Source organism: Thalassophryne amazonica, chromosome 4, assembly GCF_902500255.1.
Source record: "Thalassophryne amazonica chromosome 4, fThaAma1.1, whole genome shotgun sequence".
Taxonomy (NCBI): Eukaryota; Metazoa; Chordata; class Actinopteri; order Batrachoidiformes; family Batrachoididae; genus Thalassophryne; species Thalassophryne amazonica.
In genome coordinates this window covers 27,889,600-27,904,954 of record NC_047106.1, presented here as the reverse complement: position 1 = coordinate 27,904,954, position 15,355 = coordinate 27,889,600, and the positions used below count along the sequence as shown (strand labels likewise).

At 41.5% G+C, this 15,355-nt stretch overlaps 1 long non-coding RNA gene across 1 annotated transcript; it reads left to right on the top strand.

Annotated features, from left to right (window-relative positions):
• Positions 1-446: 446 nt before the first annotated feature.
• Positions 447-8,444, top strand: LOC117509559. Its single transcript, XR_004560432.1, has 3 exons — positions 447-525; positions 2,212-2,221; positions 8,431-8,444. It is a non-coding gene; the product is annotated as an uncharacterized LOC117509559 (long non-coding RNA).
• Positions 8,445-15,355: the final 6,911 nt, after the last annotated feature.

The window sequence follows — 15,355 nt, the reverse complement described above, 5'->3', positions numbered from 1 at the left end:
AACTATATACGCACGTTCCGGCTGTTTTTGGCTAGCCTACGTGTGCACACGTTGTCAAGACAACCAGATCCCACACCTGCAGGTGCTGCAGACATGAGGACAAGGCAGGCTGTGCTCGGTCTCATACCCGCTATCAGTCATGTCTTCATCAATGTTTGGTTTTGATTTTGCTTAAAGAGTCAAGGTCTGTTCACTTCGTTTATCTTTCGTTAGTTTTGGTTTTGTTACATTCCTTTTTGCACTCTTGATTCACAGGCTTTTCGGTTATGGGAAAAGTGCAGGATCATTCATCCACCTTTTCTCGACTATTTGTTGCCGTGTGCCATGTGATCGGACCCTGATTTGAAATGACATGATGATCTGTGGAGCCAGTTTGCACTGTTTATTGTATTTCTGATTGACGCAAACTAGGCTGTCCCCCCTGCCCCCCCTCACTTTTTTAATAGACTGACTAATCAAAAAACACCTTTATTGGACTGATTCTTATTGGATTTGATCAGAGCTTTCATGTGTTTATCAAAAAGGGTAGACAGCCGATTTATCAGTGTGACTTTTGTGGAAAAGCTGCACCCCAGAGAAGGCTATTTTTCACAGGCTGCAGTCACAGCATGCACGCACTGAAACTCGTAATGACGCAAAACAACAAATTTGACCACTTTAAAAAGAAAAACTGGACTTGCCCGATTTGTGCCAGGTTATAAGGTTCTGTGCTGTCTGATTAGATTTTTTTTAACGTTTCCTGGACAATTGGACAAGTGTTAATGTCGAGGGCTGTGGTGTTTCAAATTTTTTTATTTATTTATTTTTTTTTTTTAGGGCTTTGCAGCAGTGCCCCTCCAGCAGGTGGCACCCGAGGCAATTGTGTATATCGCCTATGCAAAAAGCTGGCTTCCATTCTGTTTTTTTTTTTTTTTTTTCTTCATCGAAACATTGTTCACATTTCTTCCTCACAGCATTTAGAATTTTTTACTTTTAAATCTTAGGACTTTTGTGTGAAAACCATAAAATTCTCCAAAATCTGTCTTCTCCTGCAGTTTTTGATAGATTTTAAGTCTGATATTTTGTTTGATTCATCTAAACACTCTGAAGAATTGTGAAAGCTTTGAAATTTTGGGAAAACTATCCTCTTTTTGGCGAAGATGCTGAAATGCACCATAAATAGAGCTTGTTCACGAATTGCATGGTTACAGAGAAAAAACAAAATCACATGAACACGCCGTTGAAAAAAATGTACAGATTATAATCAAGTTTTTGTAAGAGAACCTCAAGTAGCAGCAAAAACATTGACAGCAGTGTGTGTAAATTACTATCCCACAAGACAGTATACACAACTCGTTTAAACATTTCACTTGGTAGTTAAGGTCTTATCCAAAAGCATATTTACACAGTGGTATAAATGCTAAAATGACTCTTTGGAAGTTTGCAGCTATTGGTAAAGACTTTTGGCGTTTTGAATCCTCCTGTCCGGATGAGTTGCTCTCATAAACAGCAGGCAAAGTTTTCTGGGAATAGCAGGATGTTCAAATTTGGAACACACTGGAATTTATAGATCACGCATTTGTGAGTCATGTTAACCACGACTGAAGCTAACATTTGGGGTTAACCAAACACCACAAGTGCTATAAGCATGGATCTTGTATCCACATCCAGATAAGTCCACACTACATTCAGAAATCTGATATTTCCTGGAAAACATTTGTCTGCTCAGACAATATTTGAGTGACAAACACTAAAACAAATTTGCGATAACACCTGCGTGCTCATGCTGATCACTCACCTGCAAGGGGAGGAGACTACAAACCTGTTGCCGAAGCTTCTCATTTAGTAGACAGTGCAATATGCAAAGCACGTGCAAACTCTGCACACATTAACTTTCCGCTACTGCTTTGAAAGATCTTTCTTCATTACAGAACCATCGTGTTTGACCTTTTTAGCCACAATGTTCATGAATGCATGGATGAGTTGTCTCCATAAGTTCCATTAAGTCGCAACAAAATACATAAAGTTGCAAAAAGGGATTCTGCAACATGCATGAAACAGCTCAACAGCTAAGTGGGCAACGTTTATCTGGTCAGGTTTATAGTTAAACACAACAATGTAGTTCACATTTTTCATATATTGCCTGTAAAAAAAACATTTGCCTCTGTCGTGTTTTACTCTGCAAGGAATGACAATATTTAACCATTGGCTTTTTTACTGTGAAAGGAAAAGCAGATTTATTGTAGTGGACTGATTTACTTGTGTTCCAGCTCGGTGTCAGTTGCTGGGCCTAAATCTGCTACTTGGGTGTTTGACCTACTTGTCTGTTATAGCCTCAATGGATCTGCTTCCGTTTTACAATGTTTAAACACTTCTGATCTCAGGTTTTGGACATCAAGAACATGGCAAGCAGCTGGTCCATCCCCACTTTTTGAAAGTAACTGTCAATCTTAAACATCCATGTGAAACGTGGGCGTCCCCTTGGCCTTTTGCGGCCGCTGGAGTCCTCAACACTGAGGCACCTGAGTGCTGTATCATGAACAGAGAAGTGCACCACACAGTCAAAATGTCAGAGTTGATGTTCCCTCACAATCCAAGTAATACTCTTCATCTAAGTCTCATGAAGTAACCTTTCATCTGACATAAAATCATTTCACTGGTACCCAGGACCCACTGCAAAGGTATTGGCGTTACCAAACTCCAAGGTGATTTAATGTCAGCTCCAATCATTTTAGTGCATTTCTCTCAGCATGATCCAGCATGCAGGTGCTTCAGTGTTCACAACAACTGGATAAGACTAAGGGGATTTCCACATTTCATTTGGCTGCAACAGACACACGGCTACTTCGCCGAGGACCAGCTGTTTGCCTGAATAGTTGCCATCCATTGTATAAGTTGGTTCCATAGTGTGGTTGGTACAGTTACTTGGTAGCATACAGTCTCAGACCTGATCTGACCTTGATGGCCATATTTATTATGGTTGGAATGACTAGTGAAAATCACTATTTGACGAGTCCAGTGGCTCTCAATTCCAGTCCTCAGGGACCTCCGAACCGAAATACTTTCCATCTCTCCCTGCTGACTACTTCAATCATGTGCGTCTGTTAGACACCTGAATGAGCTATTCATGTTTTGGCAGAGCAGGAAGAGATGGAAAATGTGTAGGTCAGGTGATCCCTGAGGACTGGAATTGAGAACTGCTGGATGAGTCTATACCCTAGTAGGGAACTAATTCCAATAAAGTTCCATTTAAGCAGTGAAATTCTGAAATTGCCTTTTATTTAAAGAACAAAATTACAAGTGCAATAGAACATGTTATTAGCCCAATAATCTATCTAGAGACTAACTTTGTAGTGCTAATATTTAATCAAAGTCCAGATGTTCCTGCTTGATCTCTGCACAGGCTACACCAGTGTGCACTGAAACGAAGAGGGTCTTGGAGATTTCCTGAATATTGGAAACAAGTCATCACTGTCAAGTCAGGAGGAATTGTCATTGTTGTTCAAGTAAATCAATCCCACAATAGAAATCACTCAGCACTCATCTTCAACCGCTAATCCGGGATCGGGTTGTGGGGCCAACAGCTCCAGCAGGGACCCCAGGCTTCCCTTTCCCGGGCCACATTGACCACCTCTGACTGGGGGATCCCGAGGCATTCCCAGGCCAGTATGGAGATATAATCTCTCCACCTAGTCCTGGGTCTTCCCCGGAGTCTCCTCCCAGATGGATGTGCCTGGAACACCTCCCTAGGGAGGCACGCAGGGGACACCCTACTAGATGCCCGAACCACCTCAGCTGGCCCTTTTCAACGTGAAGGAGCAGCGGCTCTACTCCGAGCTCCCCACTGATGACCGAGCTTTTCATCCTATTTCTAAGGGAGACACCAGCCACCCTCCTAAGGAAGGCCATTTTGGCTGCTTGTACCCGCAATCTAGTTCTTTCGGTCATGAGCCAACCTTCATGACCATAGGTGAGAGTAGGAACAAAGATGGACCATGTAATTTCTCCTGGCTCTTTATGTAATTTACTGCGCCTTACAAAGAACCACATCAATCTATTCCTCATTTTGAATTTATTTAAGGTCACGTTGAAACCGGACCGGGGTCTCCACAGACAGCATCCATCTTGTGAAAGGACCCAGAAAATGGGTCGTGCAACACTTTTATACCATGTGGGCATTAGTGGGTGTGGTTTAGTCTCACATTTTACTGGCTCTCACAGATAAGGGGAGCCTTCCCTGTATCTGAAACTTGCACAAGTGAAACTTTTATGTTTAAACTTTAAACCAGATCTCAGAGACCTCCAATCAAATAACAAAAGCAAATACTTGATCACTAACATAAAATAAGGAATGAGCACAGCTATTATCTAACAACCAGTAGATCGAGAGCTTCACCTTTTGGCTCAGCTGCCTTTTCATCACAACAGTACATCAGAGCGAATGCAATAGCTGCCATGTGATCTTACTCTTACTGTTCCTAATCGCCCACAACTGATTGTGATCTTTGATTCTGATTGTTTATCTTTGATCATTGAGCTTTGATCTTGATTGCTGAACTTTATACTTGATTGCTGTGCTAGGATCCTGATTGCTAACCTTTTCATTCTGATCACTTAACTTGGATTGTGATTGCTGATGGTTTTGAGCAGAGTTGTAGTCTTACACACCTCTCTGCAGCTTCTCTCCCCCTGCCATCCCCTCATTACCCCATCCCCGTAGAGACGGTGCCTGCTCCCAGACTACTAATAACCAGCAAAAATCTATTTAAGCATAAAAAAAAAAAAAAAATAAAAATAATATAGCACCTTCAACTGCACCACAGACTAAAACAGTTAAATGTGGTCTATTAAACATTAGGTCTCTCTCTTCTAAGTCCCTGTTGGTAAATGATATAATAATTGCTCAACATATTGATTTATTCTGCCTAACAGAAACTTGGTTACAGCAGGATGAATATGTTAGTTTAAATGAGTCAACACCCCCGAGTCACACTAACTGTCAGAATGCTCGTAGCACGGGCCGGGGCGGAGGATTAGCAGCAATCTTCCATTCCAGCTTATTAATTAATCAAAAACCCAGACAGAGCTTTAATTCATTTGAAAGCTTGTCTCTTAGTCTTGTCCATCCAAATTGGAAGTCCCAAAAACCAGTTTTATTTGTTATTATCTATCGTCCACCTGGTCGTTACTGTGAGTTTCTCTGTGAATTTTTAGACCTTTTGTCTGACTTAGTGCTTAGCTCAGATAAGATAATTATAGTGGGCGATTTTAACATCCACACAGATGCTGAGAATGACAGCCTCAACACTGCATTTAATCTATTATTAGACTCTATTGGCTTTGCTCAAAAAGTAAATGAGTCCACCCACCACTTTAATCATATCTTAGATCTTGTTCTGACTTATGGTATGGAAATAGAAGACTTAACAGTATTCCCTGAAAACTCCCTTCTGTCTGATCATTTCTTAATAACATTTACATTTACTCTGATGGACTACCCAGCAGTAGGGAATAAGTTTCATTACACTAGAAGTCTTTCAGAAAGCGCTGTAACTAGGTTTAAGGATATGATTCCTTCTTTATGTTCTCTAATGCCATATACCAACACAGTGCAGAGTAGCTACCTAAACTCTGTAAGGGAGATAGAGTATCTCGTCAATAGTTTTACATCCTCATTGAAGACAACTTTGGATGCTGTAGCTCCTCTGAAAAAGAGAGCTTTAAATCAGAAGTGTCTGACTCCGTGGTATAACTCGCAAACTCGTAGCTTAAAGCAGATAACCCGTAAGTTGGAGAGGAAATGGCGTCTCACTAATTTAGAAGATCTTCACTTAGCCTGGAAAAAGAGTCTGTTGCTCTATAAAAAAGCCCTCCGTAAAGCTAGGACATCTTTCTACTCATCACTAATTGAAGAAAATGAGAACAACCCCAGGTTTCTTTTCAGCACTGTAGCCAGGCTGACAAAGAGTCAGAGCTCTATTGAGCTGAGTATTCCATTAACTTTAACTAGTAATGACTTCATGACTTTCTTTGCTAACAAAATTTTAACTATTAGAGAAAAAATTACTCATAACCATCCCAAAGACGTATCGTTATCTTTGGCTGCTTTCAGTAATGCCGGTATTTGGTTAGACTCTTTCTCTCCGATTGTTCTGTCTGAGTTATTTTCATTAGTTACTTCATCCAAACCATCAACATGTTTATTAGACCCCATTCCTACCAGGCTGCTCAAGGAAGCCCTACCATTATTTAATGCTTCGATCTTAAATATGATCAATCTATCTTTGTTAGTTGGCTATGTACCACAGGCTTTTAAGGTGGCAGTAATTAAACCATTACTTAAAAAGCCATCACTTGACCCAGCTATCTTAGCTAATTATAGGCCAATCTCCAACCTTCCTTTTCTCTCAAAAATTCTTGAAAGGGTAGTTGTAAAACAGCTAACTGATCATCTGCAGAGGAATGGTCTATTTGAAGAGTTTCAGTCAGGTTTTAGAATTCATCATAGTACAGAAACGGCATTAGTGAAGGTTACAAATGATCTTCTTATGGCCTCGGACAGTGGACTCATCTCTGTGCTTGTTCTGTTAGACCTCAGTGCTGCTTTTGATACTGTTGACCATAAAATTTTATTACAGAGATTAGAACATGCCATAGGTATTAAAGGCACTGCGCTGCGGTGGTTTGAATCATATTTGTCTAATAGATTACAATTTGTTCATGTAAATGGGGAATCTTCTTCACAGACTAAAGTTAATTATGGAGTTCCACAAGGTTCTGTGCTAGGACCAGTTTTATTCACTTTATACATGCTTCCCTTAGGCAGTATTATTAGACGGTATTGCTTAAATTTTCATTGTTACGCAGATGATACCCAGCTTTATCTATCCATGAAGCCAGAGGACACACACCAATTAGCTAAACTGCAGGATTGTCTTACAGACATAAAGACATGGATGACCTCTAATTTCCTGCTTTTAAACTCAGATAAAACTGAAGTTATTGTACTTGGCCCCACAAATCTTAGAAACATGGTGTCTAACCAGATCCTTACTCTGGATGGCATTACCCTGACCTCCTAGTAATACTGTGAGCAATCTTGGAGTCATTTTTGATCAGGATATGTCATTCAAAGCGCATATTAAACAAATATGTAGGACTGCTTTTTTGCATTTACGCAATATCTCTAAAATCAGAAAGGTCTTGTCTCAGAGTGATGCTGAAAAACTAATTCATGCATTTATTTCCTCTAGGCTGGACTATTGTAATTCATTATTATCAGGTTGTCCTAAAGTTCCCTAAAAAGCCTTCAGTTAATTCAAAATGCTGCAGCTAGAGTACTGACGGGGACTAGAAAGAGAGAGCATATCTCACCCATATTGGCCTCTCTTCATTGGCTTCCTGTTAATTCTAGAATAGAATTTAAAATTCTTCTTCTTACTTATAAGGTTTTGAATAATCAGGTCCCATCTTATCTTAGGGACCTCGTAGTACCATATCACCCCAATAGAGCGCTTCGCTCTCAGACTGCAGGCTTACTTGTAGTTCCTAGGGTTTGTAAGAGTAGAATGGGAGGCAGAGCCTTCAGCTTTCAGGCTCCTCTCCTGTGGAACCAGCTCCCAATTCAGATCAGGGAGACAGACACCCTCTCTACTTTTAAGATTAGGCTTAAAACTTTCCTTTTTGCTAAAGCTTATAGTTAGGGCTGGATCAGGTGACCCTGAACCATCCCTTAGTTATGCTGCTATAGACGTAGACTGCTGGGGGGTTCCCATGATGCACTGTTTCTTTCTCTTTTTGCTCTGTATGCACCACTCTGCATTTAATCATTAGTGATCGATCTCTGCTCCCCTCCACAGCATGTCTTTTTCCTGGTTCTCTCCCTCAGCCCCAACCAGTCCCAGCAGAAGACTGCCCCTCCCTGAGCCTGGTTCTGCTGGAGGTTCTTCCTGTTAAAAGGGAGTTTTTCCTTCCCACTGTAGCCAAGTGCTTGCTCACAGGGGGTCGTTTTGACCGTTGGGGTTTTACATAATTATTGTATGGCCTTGCCTTACAATATAAAGCACCTTGGGGCAACTGTTTGTTGTGATTTGGCGCTATATAAAAAAATTGATTGATTGATTGATTGATCATGTAATCAGTGTCAGAGGTCAAATGATTAATTACACTTGGCAAAAAACAACAAAAAAAAAATCTTGCATGGACTTTGATAACTGATTTAGGGTAATTTCGGGATTCTGAATCTGAGCTCAGATTTCTTCTATCGCATCACATTTTTTCCAATCTGCATGTGCCCTATTGATGGATTGCTCAGAGGTTGCTCATAAACTCACATGTTTGAGGCCACTAATCTTGCACAAAAGCAGCTTCAAAAGCATAGTTTTAAAACCAGGTTCACGAAATGTGAACAAGAGCCGTAATATCGCTTATGGTGCTGAAGAGGTGTGTGAGACTGCAGCTTTTGCTTCAATGCTTGATATGGGAAATATGTTTTCATATATCCAAAACGTTATTTGATTGGCAAAAAACAACTTCAGATTCAGGCCACCAAATTACCCAAAATCTGTTTAAAAAAAAAAAAAAAATCCATGCAAGAAAAATTGTGTTGACCAGTGTTATCAGATAGGCTGTTATTTGATTTTGATGTGCACCAAAATTTCATGGGTTCCTCCTTAACCCAAAGGTTGACCTCTTCACTAAATTTGAATTGAATCCTTTCATGTGTTTTGAGATATCATGTTGACAGACATGACCTCCTTTATGGCCTCTTCACATACAGTGCGAAGTTTGGATGGCATTTGGATGAAAATGGCGAAACAGTGAAAAATGGTTCAAAATTAGCGCATAAAACAGCTCGCCGACGGGCAGGTGTACATGAACCCGGTGCGAGAGTTTGTGACGCGCTGGTGTTCATCGAGCAGGAACAGTGCTAGGTGGACTACATGGCACCGCTTTTTATGGAAGAAATAAAAACCAGCTGGTACGTGTGGAACCACATCGCGCCACTTATGTGGAATAAATAAAAGAAGGAAAAAAAAAAAACCCCGGGACGTGAACTCGTGCCTTTCAAAACCTCTGATTCCCAGTCAGAAACTTTACCATTGAGCTCCGGAGCTGTTCTTTGAAAGCTGCATGAAGCTGCCTCATATCAAGAAGGACATGGAAGTATTACAAAAAAATTTAAATCCCACACCATATAAAACAATACAAATATGATCCGTCTGTTTCTCTGGTGATGACCCATGGTCACAGACAGTCATGAAATGACATGAATGAGAAGCAGTGTGCTCTGATCATGTCCACATCTACTGGTCAGCTGCATCCAGTTGGCCACGTGTGTTCTGCCTGAAACGCGTGTTTGTGGACGGCGCGCCACAGCACAGACACTGCGTCATATGAAACAGAGCTCATGTGGGTGATGTGACAGTCAGATAACCCTCTGTGTGTTCTGATCTGATGGTCCGTTTCAACCTGGGCGGCTATCAGTGTCCGCTCCATACGCACGAGCTCGCTTGCTGCAGCTTGTCGCCACCATGGCGATGTTTTTATTTATGTCCACGTAAATACAGCAGTCAGACACATGTGCCTCACAGTGGACAGTTGTTAGTCCATGACTATCCAAAACACAGTAGGTGTTGTCCAGCTGGAATGTCCAGAATGACGGATCACCACAACTGCTTCTGTCGGGAGCCACGCCTCCCGTGATTGGAGCGCACACACCCACGTATCGGTGTGTGTTTGCAAAGTCACACTTGTGGGGAACTTAGACAAATTTCACAGCAGTACGACAGTGGTTGTCGTGTGAAGAGTGCGACTGGCCACACATTTTCTAAGTGCCGAGTGAGCGGTGTTAGGTGTTCGTTCGTGTCACCTGGAATTTGGCCGGCACCTGCCGCGAGAGGGTGCGATGGGTTCGCACAGCGCACACTTTGTCTTTCAGGTGCTTGTGTGCGCAAATAGTTGTAGCAACAAGTGTACGAGGCGTTGGAGGTAGGGACGACATTACACGGTTTGCACACGATTCCTGCGTCATGCGCACTAAGTGTGCACTTCGTCTAAACTTCGCACTATGTGTGAAGGGGCCCTTATGGATGCAATAACAAACCGAATACTTAATCATGAAAATTAATTGCAGCCCTGACATGAATTCTAACAATGACTTGGTTTTTATTCTGAGAGGATTGTTTTGGTTACATTCATTGAAATTTGCATTTAAATGTTCTCCATCATATTTATGTATCAAGAGATATTATTGATATATGGTATTGGTTCCCTGTTGACCCTCAGAACTCTTGCTAATATTTCCGGAGGGGTTCGAGTGTCTCCCTATTTTCCTGGTTTTTCATCAGAGTGGAGGTTAATTAGTAATGCCGTTCACATTTGAGTGTGATTGCCTGTGGGCCTCGTGGGGAAAAAGCAATGTATTGTTGAGAGGGCACTGAGACAAGTTGTGCAGAAATGAAAAACACCCTTAATGAAGGCAGGGCGCGTTATGGGTCAGGTGCATAGAACGATCGCTCTCTGGAGACAAAGACCATTCACCCATAGACATTTAGGAATGCTTTGCAGTCTCACATGTGCGTGCAGAACCGTGAACAAGCTTCAGTGCTGACAAAACAATGAAAAAGGGGCCAAGGTCGTTTTTGTGTGCGGTTTTACAATGCGACTATTCAGTTGCTTATTGTAACCATTTGTATGATAGTGTGACAATAAACATAAATCCAGCTTAGTGCCCAAAGCAAAACAGTGTGATCAGCTATATTAACCTTTTAAGATGAGTGAGTTTATAGTGTTTTTATTATTATGAATTCAGAACGCTGGTTTCCATGAGTGTCTGAGCTCGTTATGTGTGTTATTTCAATTTCAAATTTAAAATCATTTAACCACACACAGCAACACATCCAGGTAGAGGTTAAGCTATCAATTTTACATAAATTTACAATTTATGATGATTTATTTAATTTAAAGCCTGATTTGTGCAGCTGCACAGCTGTAACTCCATGTCATGCAATGACATGCGTGACAGTTTTAAAGTTCAGTCTCTGGATTATACTTTATTCTGGACTAGGGCTGCAACAAATGATTATTTGGATCATCTATGAATCTGATGGGGTTTCGACACGATTAATCAATTAATCAGATTAGTGGTGAATTTTTTAAAAATGTGCCAGGGAAACAGTTTTTCTCTCCATCACTTTATTTAAAAGAACATTTGAAAACTTAAAATACCTGAAAATCAAAAAATCGTCAAATGTCGCTTGGCTGTTGAAATATAAAATAAAGAAAACAGTTTATAATAAAGAATAAAAAATAATTATTTCAAATGCCATGCTTTATCAAAGTGCTAAGTTGTCATAAAACAACATTGAAACATATAGTAAGTAAGTAAGTAAACTTTATTTATATAGCGCCTTTCACAGACAGGGGTCACAAAGTGCTTTACAAGGTAAAACAATAAAAATATACAGTAAAACACTCCGTACTAAAAGATTATTGGCCATGAAAAGCCTGTTTAAAAAGTAGAGTCTTTAGTTGCTTTTTGAACATCTCAACAGAGTCCAGGGATCGCAGGGACACAGGGAGTTCGTTCCAGAGACGAGGCGCTACGGCTTTAAAAGATCGGTCTCGAGTTTTAAAGGAGGTTTGAGGAACCATCAACAGGTTCTGACCTAAAGATCTGAGGTTGCGGGCTGAGGTGTAAGGCTGAATCAAGTCAGCAATGTAATCAGGAGCCTGACCATGTAGTGCTCTGAAAGTCAAAACCAAGATTTTAAAATTAATTCTGGAGGCAACAGGGAGCCAGTGGAGGGATTCCAAGATAGGCGTGATGTGGGCTCTCCTGTTGGTGCGGGTCAGAAGCCTCGCAGCAGAGTTCTGGACATACTGCAACCGATTTATCTCCTTCTTACCCAGGCAAGTGAACAGGCTGTTGCAATAGTCCAACCGCGTGGAGACAAAGGCATGGATAATTTCTTCTAATTCTTTCTGTGACACCAACTGTTTAAGTTTGGCAATATTTTGCAGTTGAAAGAAGCAATTCTTCACAAGCTTGCTTGCGTGCTGAGCAAGAGACATTCCTTCATCAGAAATAACGCCAAGGTTTCTAAGGCTTGTTTTTGCCGTTAAGCCCAAGTCACCAAGGAGGCTCCTGATAACAGGAACAGCACTGTCAGGGGCAACAGTAAGTGTCTCAGTTTTTTCAGAGTTCAGTTGCAGACGGTTTCCATTAAGCCACTTCTTCACCTGTGACAGGCAGTCAAATAAAGAGTTCAGTTTGTGGACTTCTGAAATCTTAAAGGAACAGTACAGTTGTAAGTTGTCCGCAAACAGGTGGTAGGAAATATCCCTGAAGTCCTGAATCAACTGGCCGAGGGGAAGGACATACAATTGAAACAGCAGTGGCCCCAAAACAGAACCTTGCGGGACACCATACTGTAAAGCAGCTGTTTTCGATAGTTTATGGCCAGCCAACACACTAAAGGTCCTCTCCTCCAAGTATGAGGCAAACCACTTCAGCACTCTCAGTAGTGCGGTCTCGCTGGAGTGGTGTTTCCGAAAGCCTGACTGAAAAGTGTCATAGATGTTGTGCATCTTAAGGAAATACGTTAGTTGTTTTGCGACCACTTTTTCCAGTATTTTTGCTAGAAAGGGGAGCTTCGATATTGGCCGGAAATTCTTAAGCTCAGACTGGTCCAAGTTAGGTTTTTGAGTCTTGGTTCCACCACAGCATGTTTAAATGAGCTCGGAAAGAGTCCGGATGACAGGGACATGTTGAACATTTTCATGACCCATGGCCTGATTGAGTCAAAAGTATCTAAAAAAAAAAAAGCTTGGAGGGAAGGACATCAAATGGGCATGAGGTCAGGTTCATTTTAGTTGCAACTGCTGCAATGTCTTCTAGTGGCACTCGATTGAAAGACGACCAGACCTGTAGTGGCAGTTCAGGCCGGACTGGGCCAGACCACAAGGGGTCAGTAAAGGCATTTTTTATGTGTCTGACCTTATCAACAAAGAACTCCAAGAGGTCTGTGCCATCTGCTTTACAAAACTCAGAGGTTGCAGAGGCAGCATGGGACACGAGAGAGTTAATTGTGTTAAAAAGCACCTTCGGATTTCCCTTATTGGACATTATCAGGTGATGGAAATATTTAGATCTTGCCTCTCTTAATGCATAAGCACTGGGATGAAATAAGGCACAAAATCTGTCAGCTGTAGTTTGTGTAATGATCCTCCTTTCTGCCCTTTTAGAGACAGGCCTAGGCTCAGGGGGAACATCAACCTGAAAAAAAATACAGCTGTGGTCACTCAGGTGGACGTCTTCCACATGCATATTTGTGACGTGTAGGCCAAGAGAAAACACCAAGTCCAGAGTATGACCCTTCGAGTGGGTGGGGCCTGATACATGTTGTTTAAAATCAAAAGTTTCAATCATATATAAAAGTTCCAGTGCTGGGTTGGATGTAGTATCATCAATGTGTAGGTTAAAATCTCCAAGAACTAAAACTCTTTCTAATTTTATAAGAGAAGATAAAAAAACTGTTGAACTCATGTAGAAAAACCCCTGCAGGGCCAGGAGGGCGATAGATTAAGATACAGTAAAAAGAGTTTAAAGAGCCAGCCTTTATTACTTGTGACTCAAAAGAAGAGTTCAGTGTCAATCACTCTGCATGTGTATCTGTCCTGATACACAGCAGCAAGACCTCCACCTCTACGAGAGAGGCGGGGCTTCCCAAGAGCGCAGCAGCCGACAGGGCACAGTTCGTTTAAGTAAAAAAAACTCTCCGTCCTTCTGCCACGTCTCTGTGAGGAACATGAAGTCCAAGCTCTCCCTGGTAAAGAGCTCGTTGAGAGAAAAAGCTTTGTTTGCTATCGCGCATTCAATAGACCAATCCGACTTGATGATGTCATCCCCTTCGCGTCAGCTAGGCAGAGCGTGATTGATCGCAGCCAGCTCTCGCGGTCACGTGGTCCCTTGGCTGTACCGGCGGATCAGCTGTTTCTCCGTTGTTTTTGTTGGTGGTGGTGGTGGTGGGGCCTGAGGCCAAGATGAAAGCTGGGCAGACATCTGAGAGTATGAATGCTACGGAGCCGTTCCATCTCGTCGCCAGCATCGCAGAGACTCCATACCGGTGTTCTGAGGGAGCGGTGGCTGTGACGCAGCGATTTCATTCGCGTCCCGCTGAAGAAGAACCATTTGCAACCACCGGTAGCCTCGGTCCGAGCGGGAGAAACCGGCTGACCACATGACCTATTTGATTACGCACTGCATGCCGGCCCTGCGCCCTCTCCTCCTCCTCGAGTTCTTCCTGGGATTGCCTGGGACTCGTAACAGCAGCAGGTATTCCGGGGAAGTGGGCACGCACACAAACGGTGGGGGGGAAAGTTTGTTTGTAGCTGTCTCTGTCATTAAAGCAGCGTTCCATAGACTCTTTGATGTTAAAAAGAGAGCTGCGATCATAAGTCCGGACAGCATAAGCACAGTTACTGGATACGAGGACTAACAAAAAGGCATACGATGTGAAAATGTGGAATGTGAAAATCAATGCCAAATACTGACATAAAAGCAGCCGAGCTTGACCAAGGGGCCTCTGTCTCCCCCTGCAGGCTGGACTGTGGGGGAGACAGAATATAAATGTTATATATGGTGAAAAAAGAGCTATTTTTGTTGCTGCAAATGCGCAATTAGCATAACCAGTTAACCATAAAACCTAAATCAAAAACTGTAGCCTGACTCATTATATGTCCAACATTGCAACTCTGTATAACTTGTAAACTGTGGTCATTTCACAATGACACATGTGACTCATGTCTCTTTCTCTAAAATTGTCTTGTAGCATTATTAGTTATTATTACTATTATTATTGTTGCTATTATTATTAATATATATAAATATAGTTAAAAAATATTATCATTTGTAATACATTTGACTCTTTTACGACAGCAAACGCTGAGCCATTAATTATTATGCAGAAAACAAATGCACAAACATGCTGAAATGCCAGCAGCTTAATGCTAACTTTAACATTGAAAATGCCATAGACATGCTAACGCATTACCATCGGCGTTAGCATCAAATACATCTGTCTATTGTTTCAGAAGACCATAACAGGTCAGTTTAACATAAAAAAGGTAAATATTCCTCACAGACGTATGCTCTTTAGGGTTTTAGTGGGAAAAATTAAGATAAAGAGAAATAAATGAAACCAACGAAGCAGCAGCTTGAAGCACTCCTTCATTGGTTCAAGATTCAAAGCAAAGCTCGCTTGATTATATGGAAGAAACAAAACATTTGTGGTAAAACAAAGTTATTTAGCAACTAATCGATGACTAAATTAGTTGACATGTATTTTAATCGATTAACTCGATTAGTTGTTTC